The sequence below is a fragment of the Moschus berezovskii genome, chromosome 12 (assembly GCF_049115385.1).
Source record: "Moschus berezovskii isolate FMDL1 chromosome 12, NW_MosBer_1.0, whole genome shotgun sequence".
In the NCBI taxonomy this organism is placed as follows: Eukaryota; Metazoa; Chordata; class Mammalia; order Artiodactyla; family Moschidae; genus Moschus; species Moschus berezovskii.
This window is the reverse complement of record NC_142471.1, coordinates 72,746,925-72,763,259: the sequence shown is the minus strand read 5'-3', so window position 1 is coordinate 72,763,259 and position 16,335 is coordinate 72,746,925. Positions and strand designations below refer to the sequence as shown.

The 16,335-nt window shown below is 39.2% G+C and overlaps 1 long non-coding RNA gene across 1 annotated transcript in view; it reads left to right on the top strand.

Annotated features, from left to right (window-relative positions):
• Nucleotides 1-12,753, top strand: part of LOC148776023 (uncharacterized) — an 85,868-nt gene extending 73,115 nt beyond the window's left edge. Inside the window, exon 3 of the long non-coding RNA XR_016038781.1 lies at nucleotides 12,696-12,753. This is a non-coding gene — a long non-coding RNA (uncharacterized LOC148776023). The remainder of the gene's footprint in view (nucleotides 1-12,695) is intronic.
• Nucleotides 12,754-16,335: the final 3,582 nt, after the last annotated feature.

The window sequence follows — 16,335 nt, the reverse complement described above, 5'->3', positions numbered from 1 at the left end:
TCAAAATAATAGCAGTCAGTTTGTCTAATGTGAGGCAATCAAAACTATTTTTGGAGAGGTAATTCTACATTCATTTTAAAATTTAAAATAACAATAATATATTGTCTTCATTATTAATGACTTATAAAAAAAATTAACAAGCAAAATTTCACAAATTCTGAATTTTAGAGTAGTTTGGAAAAACTCCCAGGAATTTAGATGAATATATGTTATTGTTGCATCTCATAGGTCATCTTTTAATGTTGGAAAAAACTAGGTTTTAGCTTTGCCAATATTGTTATTCTCTTATTGTTCTTCTCCCTTTACCCCTTTTTTGAAAATGAATTTGTTCAGTTTCTGCTTCTCTTATTCTTTTTTCCTCTAGTTTCTATTGCAGCTCCCTGGCCATTCCCCAAATGAATTCTCTTTCTCCAAAACTTATCACAAATAGAATCTTTTCAGGATTTATTGTTATTTGTATAAAATAGCAAGAACGCTTGTATTTTGTTCTTTTTCCTGGGAGCTTAAAAAATCAAAAACTGTAATCATTGTTTTCCCAGGTAAAGACTCTCCCTATGACTTCAGTTGTAAGTATCTCTAGTCTATATTCATGTGCAGGTATGTGCGCCCAGTTGTCTCCGACTCTTTGTGACCTCATGGACTACAGTCCACGCTCCTCTGTCCATGGGATTTCCCAGGCAAGAATATTGGAGTGGGTTGCCATTTCCTTCTCCAATAGGTATTCTTAGAATCAATTAAACTATTTGGGGGCTATAAGTGGTCATGTATGAATGTGAGAGTTGGACTGTGAAGAAGGTTGATCGCCGAAGAATTGATGCTTTTGAACTGTGGTGCCGGAGAAGACTCTTCAGAGTCCCTTGGACTGCAAGGAGATCCAACCAGTCCATTGTAAAGGAGATCAATCCTGGGTGTTCATTGGAAGGACTGATGCTAAAGCTGAAACTGCAATACTTTGGCCACCTCATGGACGAGTTGACTCACTGGAAAAAACTCTGATGGTGGAAAGGATTGGGGGTGGGAGGAGGAGGGGAAAACAGAGAGTGAGATGGCTGGATGGCATCACCAACTCGATGGACATGAGTTTGAGTGAACTCCGGGAGTTGGTGATGGACAGGGAGGCCTGGGGTGCTGTGATTCATGGGGTCGCTAAGAGTCGGACACGACTGAGCGACTGAACTGAACTGAACTGAAGAGCTGTTTTAATTTCATTACTGGGGAACACTTCATTAAACTGCTAGAATGTATCAGATCACTTTCTGGATGGACAATGTTACATTTGTTATCAGGTGTCTGCTTGTATTTTTCTGAGGAAGGTGTTGCTATCTTTGTTTTTTTAAGAAAAGGATAAGGTAATGGAAGTCTGAGCACAGTTTCCATGGTGAAGTCATTAATTAATGGTTGGAATAGGGGAGAGGTATAATTCAGAGCCAGGTATAGAGACTCCAAAGTGCACACATGGTCTATCAGTATCTTTGACCCTAACAAGCCAAAGTATATCAATGCAGTCAATTTTAGGAATTTTAAATGTCTGTGGTGATTAAATACTACTCTTTGGCAGACTGAAAATTACCTTTGTGTCTTGCTTCTTAACAGGAGTAATTTATTTTTTTGGCACAAAGAACTGTCAACCAATTAAAAATTAAAGCATCACAAGAATGGTAGTACAAGTGATGCCCTGAGTATGGTGTTAATGTGATTTTTCAGCCCAGAGTCTATATCTTCACAAGACAAATATTTGTGCTTTCTTGAGGCTTGCAGGTTTATCATAGCATTACTAAACTGCAAGCAAATGTTCTTCTCTTGCTCTTTACCTTCTTACAAGATTTTTTTATTAATCCAATTTATCTAAACCACAGAATAACTCTACTTTCCTCCAGATTGTGATATGATCATCTACCATCTACTAGAGAGAAATGAAAACTCTGCCTCCCTCTCTAGTGACACAGATTTTGTTAAGTTTTACTTTCTGTAATTGCAAAAGGAACACTGTTGTCTTCTTAAAGCAGACAAAAAACTGTATTTTTCTGTTTGATTTTTCACTTTTTAAAACCTTCTCCATTAAGCCTCCAGAATCAAGAGAAATAATTGCTACAATTGAGACTATGTAGACACAAAATGTTTCAGAATGCATAAACATGCAAGATATTTTATTACAGATTATTATAAAAGACAGGAAGTAGCTTGAGCAGCATTCTAAATAAGGAATTCACTGTTTCTCGGTAAACCAGAATTGAAGATCTGATTGACATATCTTCTGTGAACTTTAAGATTATGCCCCGAAATAATCTGAGGCACCTCGGTTACCTGTCTTATAACTGAGCTACATCAATTGTCATCTTTACCCAAAAGGTATAGGAAACCTGTTTTAACTGATTCGTGGGAAAAAAGACTCACTCACTGAGCTACATTTTTGCACTTTGTGTTTTGAAGAGAGATGGCATCACTATAATCTTGGGTGGATTGTGTTGTGGCTTCTCCTTCAAATCAGTTAGTGGTTTCTCCTCATATGTAGGTGAAATGGTGGTAAAGTGGCTTTTCTAAGAGCAGAGATCTATAGCTATGTGTACTGAGTATAGTCTGAAATAATGCTTGCTTGAGTAAATATCATGAAGAGTTGGGAGGGACTTTTTTGCAGAGTTCCCATAATATTAAAGCTGAATGCTGCTTCTGTGCATTAACAGTGAATTAGATCTGAGAGACAAAGTAGAAAAGAGTAGCAATATTACTTTGCCAGGCAAAGGGGCCATGGTGGGCTCATGTCCTCAAAACTGTGTATCCTAACCTGGAATGGGTAGTGAGGAATTTTATAGTAATTGTTCAAAGAGGGCATGATCAGCTTGTGGGGTTCTGCTTGATTGATGGTGAGGTAAATGGGAGTGAGCATTATCAACCTTCTGATTTTAAAAGGTCTGGGGTCTACATGCTTGTGGGCAGTATACCATTAATGCCCTGGTGGGGGTTTTAGCTTCTGCAAAACAACCCAAAGATATTGTTGTGTGTATCCCTTGAGAGGGAACCAGGACCCTGCCCCAAGCCTGCTCAATTGTTTCTTGATAGCTCCTCCCTTGTCTTTGCTGCCCTTTTCTTCCTTAACTGGAAACTGCTTGAAACTGATTCTTGGAACTCAAGGATGGTATGGAGGCAGGATGAAGCCTGTTTCCTGCTCACAAGAAAACTGGGGTCCAGAAAGGCTTTTGTGCCTAGAAGCCCGACATGGTCTTGCTTGGTTTCAGTATCTGTGTGAACTGTGAAATTTCTTTAAATTTTCCCACAAGGTTCACTGCAAAATTATAGACATCTATTAAATAAAAGGGGCTTCCCTGGTGGCTCAGTTGATAAAGAAGCTGCCTGCAATGCAGGAAACATAAGTAATGCGGGTTCAACCCCTGGGTCAGGAAGATATCCTGGAGCAGGACAGGGCAACCCACTCCAGTATTCTTGCCTGGAGAATCCCACGGACAGAAGAGCCTGGTGGGCTACATTCCATAAGGTCTCAAAGAGTTGGATATGACTGAAGTGACTTAGTAGGCAGGCATGAAATAAAAGCCATTGTAAATATGAGACTGTTTGCCTCAGAGGATTTACTAAATTCTCCGTTTCTTCCAGCCCTTGCTTTTCACTGAAGTTACTTATCATCTAACATATCAGCTGCCTTCATTTTCTCACCCTCATAGCTGAACTCTTGGCTTGTTCTTCCTACTTCATCCTAAATTGGAAGACTGGTTATAGAGACTCAGATTGGTATGGACTGCTGCTGCGGCTGCTGCTGCTGCGTCACATCAGTCGTGTCCGACTCTGTGTGACCCCATAGACAGAAGCCCACCAGGGTCCCCCTTCCCTGGGATTCTCCAGGCAAGAACACTGGAGTGGGAAATAGACCTTTGTAACCTCATTTACTGACTATTGTACATGTAGGTTGTGGACCAGATAAGTAACATAATTATGTATGTCCCATGGGAAGATTAAGCATATACTCAGAGTCTCAAGTACAATACATACAGTTAGAGAGTATATGTTTTCATTTTGTTATGGAAAGTAGTCCCATAAAACCGTAGGCAACTTCAACTCTGGTTTAATAAAAATAAAATGTAGCTCAACCACTAATTCAGGATAGAGGATATTGGCTAACATAAATTATAGGATTACCAAACATCCACGTGATCTCTTTTTGGGGAAAATAACAATTTTTAATTAATTTTTTAATCAAAATGAAAAATAATCCTGCCAAAGTCTTCTTAACTGAGAAAAATGCTACCCACATTGTAAAGGAGATAATTTCATACAACAAAATAATACTGTCAAAAAATCAGATAAATACTAAATCAGCATTTTATTTCTGTAAACAGAAAGAAGTACTTGGAATTTTAAAACTTGATCTTAGAAGCAAAAGCATTGTATATATGTGTTCTTGAGATATATCTATTTAGGCATGTATATCTACTTAACAGTTCTAAAATAGTAGTATTTGTAGATATGTAAAGTAAGACTCAGAGAAATTAAGCAACATACCTTGATTCTTACAGTTAAAAAGATAGACTGATATTTTTAAATTAAAATCAAAATTTGAACTCAAGTCTCCACAATTCCAAAAGTCACGGTCCACAGTATCAGTTCAGTTCAGTTCATTTCTGTCGCTCAGTCGTGTCTGACTCTTTGCGACCCCATGAACTGCAGCACTCTAGGCCTCCCTGTCCATAACCAACTCCTGGAGTTTACTCAAACTCATGTCCATTGAGTCGGTGATGTCATCTAACCATCTCATCCTCTGTCATCCCCTTCTCCTCCTGCTTTCAATCTTTCCCAATATCAGGGTCTTTTCAAATGAGTCAGCTCTTCACATCAGGTGGCCAAAATATTGGAGTTTCAGCTTCAACATCAGTCCTTCCAATGAACACCCAGGACTGATTTCCTTTAGGATGAACTGTATCATGTCTTCCTAATACGGAAGTTTTGATGAAGAGCCTGTCAGAATTTTCCAGACCATTAAGACATTTGATGAAAAGGACAATATAGCCAGTCACTTCCAAGAATAATCAAAAGTCCATTTTCAGTGAGCCAGCTATAGCACTGCCAAAAAAAATGGTGTCCTTAACAGAGAAGGAGAGTCCGAAATGGCAGAGAAGTCAAGTATGTTTGGGATCCTCTGACAGCTTGAATAACATCAAACGCTTAAGCTATTTTGCCAAAATTGAAATGTAATCAGATTTGCTATCCTTTGAAATTAAGTGTTAGTAACTGCTATCTTTTTGTATTATTTTATTTCATGCTATTAAGATGAATAATAATAGTAATACTAACAGCAAGACAAAGAAGGAAATACTCCATATATCCAAAGAGTAATTAATACCCCCAAATCCTCCATGGGCTGGGATAAAGAAAAGATGTAAGCTGGTCAGGAATGATTTGAAATCATTGGATTTGGGGCCCAGAAGCAATCTCCAATACATCCCAGGAACAGATGGTAATAATAAAATCAGTCTTCCGAATTGGTTACATATAATTTCAGATCAGAAATCATTACTGTTCTGAGGGAAATAGGAAAGATATTTTGTAGGTTTTGTGTATTAGACTTAAAAGTCAGTACTGCAGTTTCTACCTCATTGTTCCACTTCACCAACGTTAATGGGTAATTGAAGTAAAGCTGGCTCATTTTTGCTCTCACCATAGAAATACCTTGGTCGCAGCACAGTGGTACAAACAAATGGCCACATATCAACTCTAAAAAAATCATGAACATCTTTACCAAAGATTTTCTTAAGGGGACTTCAAAGGGAAACTGCACAACACAGCCCAAAGCAAAGTGTCCTGAAAATCCTCTCTACTCAGTTGCTGCTGCTGCTGCCGCTGCTAAGTCACTTCAGTTGTGTCCGACTCTGTGTGACCCCATAGACGGAAGCCTACCAGGCTCCCCTGTCCCTGGGATTCTCCAGGCAAGAACACTGGAGTGGCTACTCAGTTACCTCCCCCAAATTATGAAACAGTGCCTTATAAGGCACAAGTCTGCTAACTAAAGACCCAGTCTGCACATCAGGCTCCACTTACCACATGCTTTAGAGACGGCAGGCCCATTAATACTTTGGACATTGCATGAACATAGCACCAACTGGAGAAGGAAAAGTCATCCCACTCCGGTACTCTTGCCTGGAAAATCCCATGGACTGAGAAACCTAGTGCAGGCTACAGTCCATGGGTTGCAAACAGTCAGACTTGACTAAGCGACTTCAGTTTCACTTTCAATTATGAATGAGGCATCGAAAAATCTTTATCATTGCACTTTTTAAAGTTTTATGATTACATAATTATTATAGTTTCTTTTTAATGGAAGTACACTGCATGGCCACACAATATTTCCCTTATTTGGGGGAGATTCTGTCCCTTATTACCCACCTTGCTTAATGTCCTAATATCTCACAACATGAACTTGATCCCTTGATATATGTGTCTATGACTGTGATCCCTAACATTGCAACACAGGCAATCTTGGTCTGTTAGTGATGTCCTAAGCAAAGAAGAAATTCATTTAATAACCTGTGTGAAACCTATACTTTCAATCACATTTATATTATGACAATACAAATTGAAGGTTGTATCTATGATTTAAAAAAAAAGATGCATAGTTTTAGTTATTTCTGTGTGGACTTGAAGACATTGTACACAGGAAGGTTACAGAAAGGCAATACATGCTAAGTGGCCCTATTCCCAAAAAGCATTGACCACTTTCCCAGCATATGGTGCTTTCCTGTCATCCTCTTCTTTTCCTCCTCTTTCTCCTCTTCTCCTTATTTTCTAACCTGACCTAATAATGTCTAGGATTTCAAGAAAGGATAGTAAAAATGTTTATGAGGTTATCACTACCACTGCTGCATGTATCCTTGAGATGACAGAGGACTCTCGCAGGGCTCACAGCAGTGCTGGGAACTTCTCAGATGTTCACGTGCCACTTCACCTTCTCTTCTCTTCAAAATGTTGTTTGTTTTAGGGTGGGGGGTGCACAGGCATGGTCTTCTGTTTTTGAATTAAGGGAGAGAAGAGAAACTGTAGTCCACGTGATATAGTGCTAAAGAGGACATTTGAGAACCGCCCACCCTTTTCAAATAACAGATGAGAGAGCAGAAGTTGAGAGAAGTGAAACAGGTTGCTGCTGCTGCTAAGTCACTTCAGTCGTGTCCGACTCTGCATGACCCCATAGACGGAAGCCCACCAGGCTCCCCGTCCCTGGGATTCTCCAGGCAAGAACACTGGAGTGGGTTGCCATTTCCTTCTCCAATATGTGAAAGTGAAAAGTGAAAGTGAAGTCGCTCAGTCGTGTCTGACCCTTAGCGACCCCACGGACTGCAGCCCACCAGGCTCCTCCATCCATGGGGATTTCTAGGCAAGAGTACTGGAGTGGCTTGCCATTGCCTTCTCCGGTGAAACAGGTTACTCAGCGTCAAACAGAGCAGGGACTGTCTTTCCATTGACCGTCATCCACAGATACCTACTTGTGCCTGGTACAGAATATGTACTTTATAAATGTTCACCTAGTAAATAAACTGATGAATGAATTTGTTAATGGCATGGCTGGTAACAGTACTCAGACTCTCTAATTCCTTCTATTTTTCCCTGTTCCAGCTCACATCAACAAAATTTCACTTGGGTTATGATCCCCTTTGAATCCTCCTTGCATATGAAAGGAATGGTCATTAGGGTAAGATGACAGACAATTGAAAGTGAAACAGTTTACAATTTGGGATTAAATGATTGAATGTGAGTCACAATTGTAGGAAAACTGCTCATGACAAATGAAATGATATGAAATTAGAAGACTTGCTAGAGTTGAAACTGGAGTGAAGAGTTAAGAAAATGGTGAATCTATGATAACGTGAAAAACCATGATAGGCATTTATACTTCAGAAATATATTCAGATCAAAGACCAACTTCAGATGTATAGTGAACATCTGTGTGATCTCCATTTAGTATTACAGAGGTACATGCCTAAGGTATTACTTGAAATCAGATCATAAGTGAAATAATGTCTAGGATTAGACATTAATTATTATTAATAATTATTAATTATTAGTAGACAATAATCATAAGCACAGTATCAGATGATCTAAATTCATAGTATTTTGATATGTAGTCAGAATATCAGATTATAAGGCATAAATGCATTGTTTTTATGTTTTATTACACATGAACAATGTATTAAATTTTTATACATTAGTACACTTAAAATACATGAGAATATTAAAAAATACTAGAAATGCTACCCTCTATATAAAACTACTGTTACAAGTTTCATTTACATACATCTACTTTTTCCTGTGTTGTTATAAGCATCTGTATTTTTACTTTTGAAAAATTAAACTGATAAAATATCAAATTCCTTTTTATCCTCTCTTGTTTAGGGTCCTTTCTCTCTTCTAATTTCACTAGTACATGAACTTGTTGTTTTGATAACAATCAACTGGTGTGAGAATACTAATGAAGCAATTATTCTTATCCTGAGAAAGGCACAGTTATTCTGAACTCAGCCATGCTTTCATAAGAAAAATATATATATTCTGAATGTAAATGTGTGTGTGTAGCTGTTTCATTTTTTATTTCCAATTAAACATTTCTAATGAAGTAGATATTTAAACATTTTTGCAAGTTCAATGTATGAAAAAGGGAGGTCAGGATTAAGAGTGAGAATTTAGAATTAAACATTTCCCCCTAGATCATCTATAAAGTGAAAAATTTAGAGCTGAATGTGGTAGAATATTTATGACACAAATTTAGATTCCTTATTTCTAAACTGCTCAGCGATTTGGTCACAAGCAACTTTCAAGTAAGGAAATGAATTCACTAATAATTGATAGCAGACTTTCAAATAGGGTCACTGAGGACTTTTTTTTTTTTGACTTTGGAGCAAAAGAGGAAAAATGAACATCTACTGTCTTCAGGAGACCATGTTGAATATTTCAGAGCTGGACTGTCTAACATGATAGCTACTAAGCACATGAACCTATTAATATTTACTTTTAAATTGTTTAATAATAAGTGTAATAAAAGCTCAATTGCACTAGTGATTTTTCAAGTGCTCAATAAGCCACCAATGGCCAATGGGCATCATATAGGAAAGTCTAGATTTAAAATATTTCCTCAGTCCAGAAAGTTCTATGGACAGAAAACTCTATTGAAGAACATAAAACTCCTATCCTCCATAGTACAGTTGGAGGGAAAAGATACCGTGAGTGTGTACTATGTCGCTTCAGACTCTTTGTGACCCTATCTATGGACTGTAGCCCACTAGGCTCTTCATCAGGATTCATGGGATCCTCCAGGCAAGGATACTGAAGTGGATTGCCTTGCCCTCCTCTGGGGGATCTTCCTGACCCAGAGATCAAACCTACATCTCTTAGGTCTCCTTCATTGGCAGACAGGCTCTTTACAACTAGCGCCACCTAGGAAACCCAAAGATACATACTATTTTAAATGCCAAAGGCATGAGAATCATGATTTTAGCTAACGTGATGTCAATCCACGGAAGTCTATAATTAAAGTTCAGATCTCATAGACCAGATCACACTTGAAGTGGGCATCAAACAAAATTTGATTTGGAATAGTAGAGAATAAGGTGAAGGTTTTCAGAGTGTGGATCCAATGACAAAAAGGAGGGACTCATACTAAATAGAGTTCAGTTCAGTTCAGTTCAGTTCAGTCGCTCAGTCATGTCCGACTCTCCGCGACCCCATGAATCACAGCACGCCAGGCCTCCCTGTCCATCACCAACTACCGGAGTTCGCTCAAACTCATGTCCATTGAGTCGGTGATGCTATCCAGCCATCTCATTCTCGGTCGTCCCCTTCTCCTCCCACCCCCAACCTTTCCCAGCATCAGAGTCTTTTCCAGTGAGTCAACTCGTCGCATGAGGTGGCCAGAGTATTGGAGTTTCAGCTTTAGCATCAGTCCTTCCAATGAACACCCAGGATCAATCTCCCTTAGAATGGACTGGTTGGATCTCCTTGCGGTACAAGGGACTCTCAAGAGTCTTCTCCAACACCACAGTTCAAAAGCATCAATTCTTCGGCGATCAGCTTTCTTCACAGTCCAACTCTCACATCCATACATGACCACGGGAAAAACCATTGCCTTGACTAGATGGACCTTGGTTGGCAAAGTAATGTCTCTGCTTTTTAATATATTATCAAGGTTGGTCATAACTTTCCTTCCAAGGAGTAAGCGTCTTTTAATTTCATGGCTGCATTCAGCATCCAAAGTGATTTTGGAGCCCAAAAAAATAAAGTCTGACACTGTTTCCACTGTTTTTCCATCTATTTCCTATGAAGTGATGGGACCAGATGCCATGATCTTTGTTTTCTGAATGTTGAGCTTCAAGCCAACCTTTTCACTCTCCTCTTTCACTTTCCTCAAGAGGCTTTTGAGTTCCTCTTCACTTTCTGCCATAAGCGTGGTGTCATCAGCATATCTGAGGTTATTGATATTTCTCTCAGCAATCTTGATTCCAGCTTGTGCTTCTTCCAGCCCAGCGTTCCTCATGATGTACTCTGCATATAAGTTAAATAAGCAAGGTGACAATATAGAGCCTTGATGCACTCCTTTTCCTATTTGGAACTAGTCTGTTGTTCCATGTCCAGTTCTGACTGTTGCTTCCTGACCTGCATACAGGTTTCTCAAGAGGCAGGTAAGGTGGTCTGGTATTCCCATCTCTTTCAGAATGTTCCACAGTTTATTGTGATCCACACAGTCAAAGGCTTTGGCATAGTCAATGAAGCAGAAATAGATGCTCTTCTGGAACTCTCTTGCTTTCTCCATGATCCAGCAGATGTTGGCAATTTGATCTCTGGTGCCTCTGCCTTTTCTAAAACCTGCTTGAACATCTGGGAGTTCACTGTTCACATATTGCTGAAGCCTGGCTTGGAGAATTTTGAACATGACTTTACTAGCATGTGAGATGAGTGCAATTGTGCCGTAGTTTGAGCATTCTTTGGCATTGCCTTTCTTTGGGATTGGAATGAAGACTGCCCTTTTCCAGTCCTGTGGCCACTGCTGAGTTTTCCAAATTTGCTGGCATATTGAGTGCAGCACTTTCACAGCATCATCTTTCAAGATTTGAAATAGCTCAACTGGAATTCCATCACCACCACTAGCTTTGTTCACAGTGATGCTTTCTAAGGCCCACTTGACTTCACATTTCAAGATGTCTGGCTCTAGGTCAGTGATCACGTTATCGTGACTATCTTGGTCATGAAGAACTTTTTTGTACAGTTCTTCTGTGTATTCTTGCCACCTCTTCTTAATATCTTCTGCCTCTGTTAGGTCCATACCACTTCTGTCCTTTATCGAGCCCATCTTTGCATGAAATGTTCCCTTGGAATCTCTAATTTTCTTGAAGAGATCTCTTGCTTTTCCTATTCTTTTGTTTTCCTCTATTTCTTTGCATTGATCACTGAGGAAGGCTTTCTTATCTCTCCTTGCTATTCTTTGGAACTCTGCCTTCAGATGCTTATATCTTTCCTTTTCTCCTTTGCTTTTCACTTCTCTTCTTTTCACAGCTATTTGTAAGGCCTCCTCAGACAGCCATTTTGCTCTTTTGCATTTCTTTTCCATGGGGATGGTCTTGGTCCCTGTCTCCTGTACAATGTCACGAACCTCCGTCCAGAGTTCATCAGGCACTCTATCTATCAGATCTAGTCCCTTAAATCTATTTCTCATTTCCACTGTATAATCATAAGGGATTTGATTTAGGTCATATCTGAATGGTCTAGTGGTTTTCCCTAGAATTTGACATTTTCTTGTCTGTGCTTATATCATGAATTACTTTTTCAATCTATGATATCATTGTACAGATTTTTAAAGTCACATAGACATTTCCTGGTCATTAGTAAAATTAGCTGAATTTTTGTTAATTGTCTTAACTGGACAAGCATAGATTCATTAAGTTGCAAAACACTGAAAATAAATAAGGATTTTAAGGTGCCTGTATTTAACCCACTGACTTCTAAAAGTCACCTTTTCTATCGGGACATCTCTCATTGCATATGATGAGTATCTACAACAACAATAATCAAAACAGCAATGTAGGAACACATTTGAGTCAGTTTTAGTGAGGTGGATGAATCTAGAACATATTATACAGAGGGAAGTGAGTCAGAAATAGAAAGATAAATACCATATTCTAATACATATATACAGAATCTAGAAAAATGGTGCTGAAGAATTTATTTACAGGGCAACAATGGAGAAACAGACATAGAGAATAGACTTATGGGCCTGGGGAGAGGAGATGGGAGGGTGAGCTGTATGGAAAGAGTAACATGGCAACCTATATTACCATATGTAAAATAGATAGCCAATGGTCATTTGCTGTATGGCTCAGGAAACTCAAACAGGGGCACTGTATCAACCTAGGTGGGATGGGGAGGAAGATAGGAAGAGGTTCAAAAACGAGGGGATATATGTATACCTACGGCTGATTCATGTTGAGGTTTGACAGAAAACAGAAAATTTTATAAAGCTATTATCCTTCAATAAAAAGTAAATGAATTTTTAAAAAGCATCAATGTAAAGATCCCTAAAGCTTACTTTTAATATTTTTATAAAAATAAATATACATTTAGCAAAGTAAAGATTAGTAAATTGTACCTTTTAATTTTTTTAATAAAAATAGATACAAGTAAATTAATTCTAGTATTTTCTTCCTTTATCCCAGGTTGAAGACTACTTCTGCTGCTGCTGAGTCACTTCAGTCGTGTCCGACTCTGTGCGACCCATAGATGGCAGCCCACCAGGCTCCCCTGTCCCTGGGATTCTCCAGGCAAGAACACTGGAGTGGGTTGCCATTTCCTTCTCCAATGCATGAAAGTGAAAGTGAAGTCGCTCAGTCGTGTCCAACTCTTTGCGCCCCAATGGACTGCAGCCTACCAGGCTCCTCCATCCGTGGGATTTTCCAGGCAAGAGTACTGGAGTGGGGTGCCATTGCCTTCTCTGAAGACTACTTCTAGAGAGATACAATTGGAGTCCTTGGCTCCACGTATAACTCAAGTAATGATTTGCTGCAGTAAAATGTTGCATGTCATCTACACCGTAGTAAGATTTAATTACCTTTCAAGATATCAAGAAAACCTGACATTGAATTGTCTTTCCTAAGAGCTCAGAGAAGCAAATGAAGCATTGTATGAAATTACTGCATGTGAAACCTTAATTTCAAGAGAACCAATTGCTGTAATTGAAACATCTCACAACATTTGATTTGCTTTTGCCCTATAACCAAATGTTTCAATTAAACTGATTTGTCTTTGTGAGACTGGAGATCATTTCCTGTGCTTTGTGTAAATTACCACAGACTTCAGCCTGGAATCTCAAACTCAGACTTCAGAGAACACTGCCCAAGCTCTGGGCAGCTTGTGGGCCAAATGTAACAGAGGTCTTTATCATTCCTATATGGGAGTGCTCATTAGTGGCTTATATGCATTTTTTTTTCTTTATACTTGAAACAGAAATTCTTCCACAGAGAGCTAATCAGCAGCTACAGCCCCGAACGGAATTCCAAAGCAGTTTTCCTATTTAAAGAGGTGTCTGTTCTATACATCTGTGTCTCTTTTGCTGTCTCATAGTCTTTGGGACTCTGTGGGAGAGGGTGAGGGTGGGATGATTTGGGAGAATGGCATTGCAACATGTATGTTGTCATATGTGAAACGAATTGCCAGCTCAGGGTCGATGCATGTTACAGGATGCTTGGGGCTGGTGTGCGGGGATGACCCAGAGGGAGGATAATCGGAGGAGGGAGGTGGGAGGGGGTTCGGGAGGGGGAACTCATGTACACCTGGGGCGGATTCATGTCAATGTATGGCAAAACCAACCAATATAATGTTGTAAAATAATTAGCCTCGAAAAAAAAAGAAAAAAAAATAAAGAGGTGTCTGGCTTCACACATAATAATGGAAGATAAAAATACTCTTTTTGCTTGCATTTTGGAGCTATTCAAAATATTGAGATGTTGTTATCTGCAAAGAAGAAGTTGAAGTTCAGCACTCTCTTTCAGACCCCTTAACTGTGCTTCCCCTAAAGAATTAATGAGGACTAAGTTCTGAAATATTTGTCCAGTTATTCTGAGATCTGCAATTTTATCCATTATATACATTAAAATTTAATCACCTGGCAATATTATGGACTATGGGGCATCCTAAATTGTGCCTAAATGTGAAGGAATAGTCCACTTCCCAGGAGCAGTCCTAATTTGGGCATGTGGCATATCAACGGCATAAAGACACCTCAATGGAATGCGGTGGTCTGCGTATTGACTGGTACTCACTGCAGTCTGGTACCATGAATCACAGACTTAAAATTCAAAGAATGGGAAAATACAATCTGTGTTCCCCTAGATGACAGTCTTAGGCCAGTGGAGGAGAAATGCCTTTGGTTCAAGGTTGCAAAACTGTTCTCAAAGGGAGTCAAGCCTAGAATCAAGATCTTAAGGAGTTCTATCTTGGATGTCTTTGAAATTTGTTTCTCTTTTTCTTCTCCTCTCGCCATCTCTTCTGTGAAATGTCACAAAGGATTTTGAAGGTTTTACACATTTTGATTCTTTGTGTAACCCTCATCTCCAGTGCTCCAAAACCTACCAAGCAAAGGTCGATCTTGTGATTGAAGTTTATAAAGACTCTTTGCCTGAACAAGAAGCTTTTGTCTTTAGTAAGTAAATGTTGTGTAGAGGAGCAGCCCTTGGATCTGCAGAGCTAGGTTCAATATTCTCAGGACAATTTTGTTGTCCTTTTTTTTTTAAAGGCTAGACAGAATCTCTAATCTGGACTCTTTCCTAGTAAACAATAATTTTGCTCTACTATGACCAATTGCTCTACATGACCAATTTTCCCCTGATTCCAGAGAATATTTCATAATTATCATTAGCACACAGGAGTTATCATTTGGAGGAGGAGAAACAAAGAGGTTAAAGATTGTTGGGCATCAATTTCTGTTGACCAAACAAAATAAAAAGGCAGTTAGTTCCTAAATGTAATGAGTGGCCAAAATCTAAGCAAATAGGAAAAGTTATTATTGGAAATAAAATATACTCACATCATAGAAAGCTTATTCTCTTATTTTTATTTTTCTCATATGATTTCTGCATCATCATTAGTTGATTCATAGAATGTGATTTCATGACTGGTCATCTACATAAATTTAATCACCAACAATAAGCAAAGGATCTATAACTGAAGGTTGTCAAATATAATAGGAAAAAACTATTAACTAATATGACTTTTGGTCATGCTAAAAAATCACACAAGGTTTTCTAAAAGGTAACTCTAATTTCTGGATTGAGATTGTTCTTCAAGTGAATCCACCCCCATCACCCTTTTTCAGTCCTGTTTGGAATAGCTTCAACATTGATACAAATTTCAGTTCAGTTCAGTTCAGTTCAGTCGCTCAGTCGTGTCCAACTCTCCGCGACCCCATGAATCACAGCACGCCAGGCCTCCCTGTCCATCAACCAACTCCCAGAGTACACTCAAACTCATGTCCACAGAGTCGGTGATGCCATCCAGCCATCTCATTCTTGGTCGTCCCCTTCTCCTCCCGCCCCCAACCTTTCCCAGCATCAGAGTCTTTTCCAGTGAGTCAACTCGTCGCATGAGGTGGCCAAAGTATTGCAGTTTCAGCTTTAGCATCAATCCCTCCAATGAACATCCAGGATTGATCTCCTTCAGAATGGACTGGTTGGATCTCCTTGCAGTATAAGGGACTCTCAAGAGTCTTCTCCAACACCACAGTTCAAAAGCATCGATTCTTCGGCGATCAGCCTTCTTCACAGTCCAACTCTCACATCCATACATGACCACGGGAAAAACCATAGCCTTGACTAGACGGACTTTGGTTGGCAAAGTAATGTCTCTGCTTTTTAATATATTATCAAGGTTGGTCATAACTTTCCTTGCAAGGAGCAAACGTCTTTTAATTTCATGGCTGCAATCAGCATCTGCAGTGATTTTGGAGCCCCAAAAAACAAAGTCTGACACTGTTTCCACTGTTTTTCCATCTATTTCCCATGAAGTGATGGGACCAGATGCCATGATCTTTGTTTTTTGAATGTTGAGCTTCAAACCAACCATTTCACTCTCCTCTTTCACTTTCATCAAGAGGCTTTTGAGTTCCTCTTCACTTTCTGCCATAAGGGTAGTGTCATCTGCATATCTGAGGTTATTGATATTTCTCCCAGCAATCTTGATTCCAGCTTGTGCTTCTTCCAGCCCAGCATTCCTCATGATGTACTCTGCATATAAGTTAAATAAGCAAGGTGACAATATACAACCTTGACGATTTCAAGCCCATCAAATTCAAGCTGCATTAGG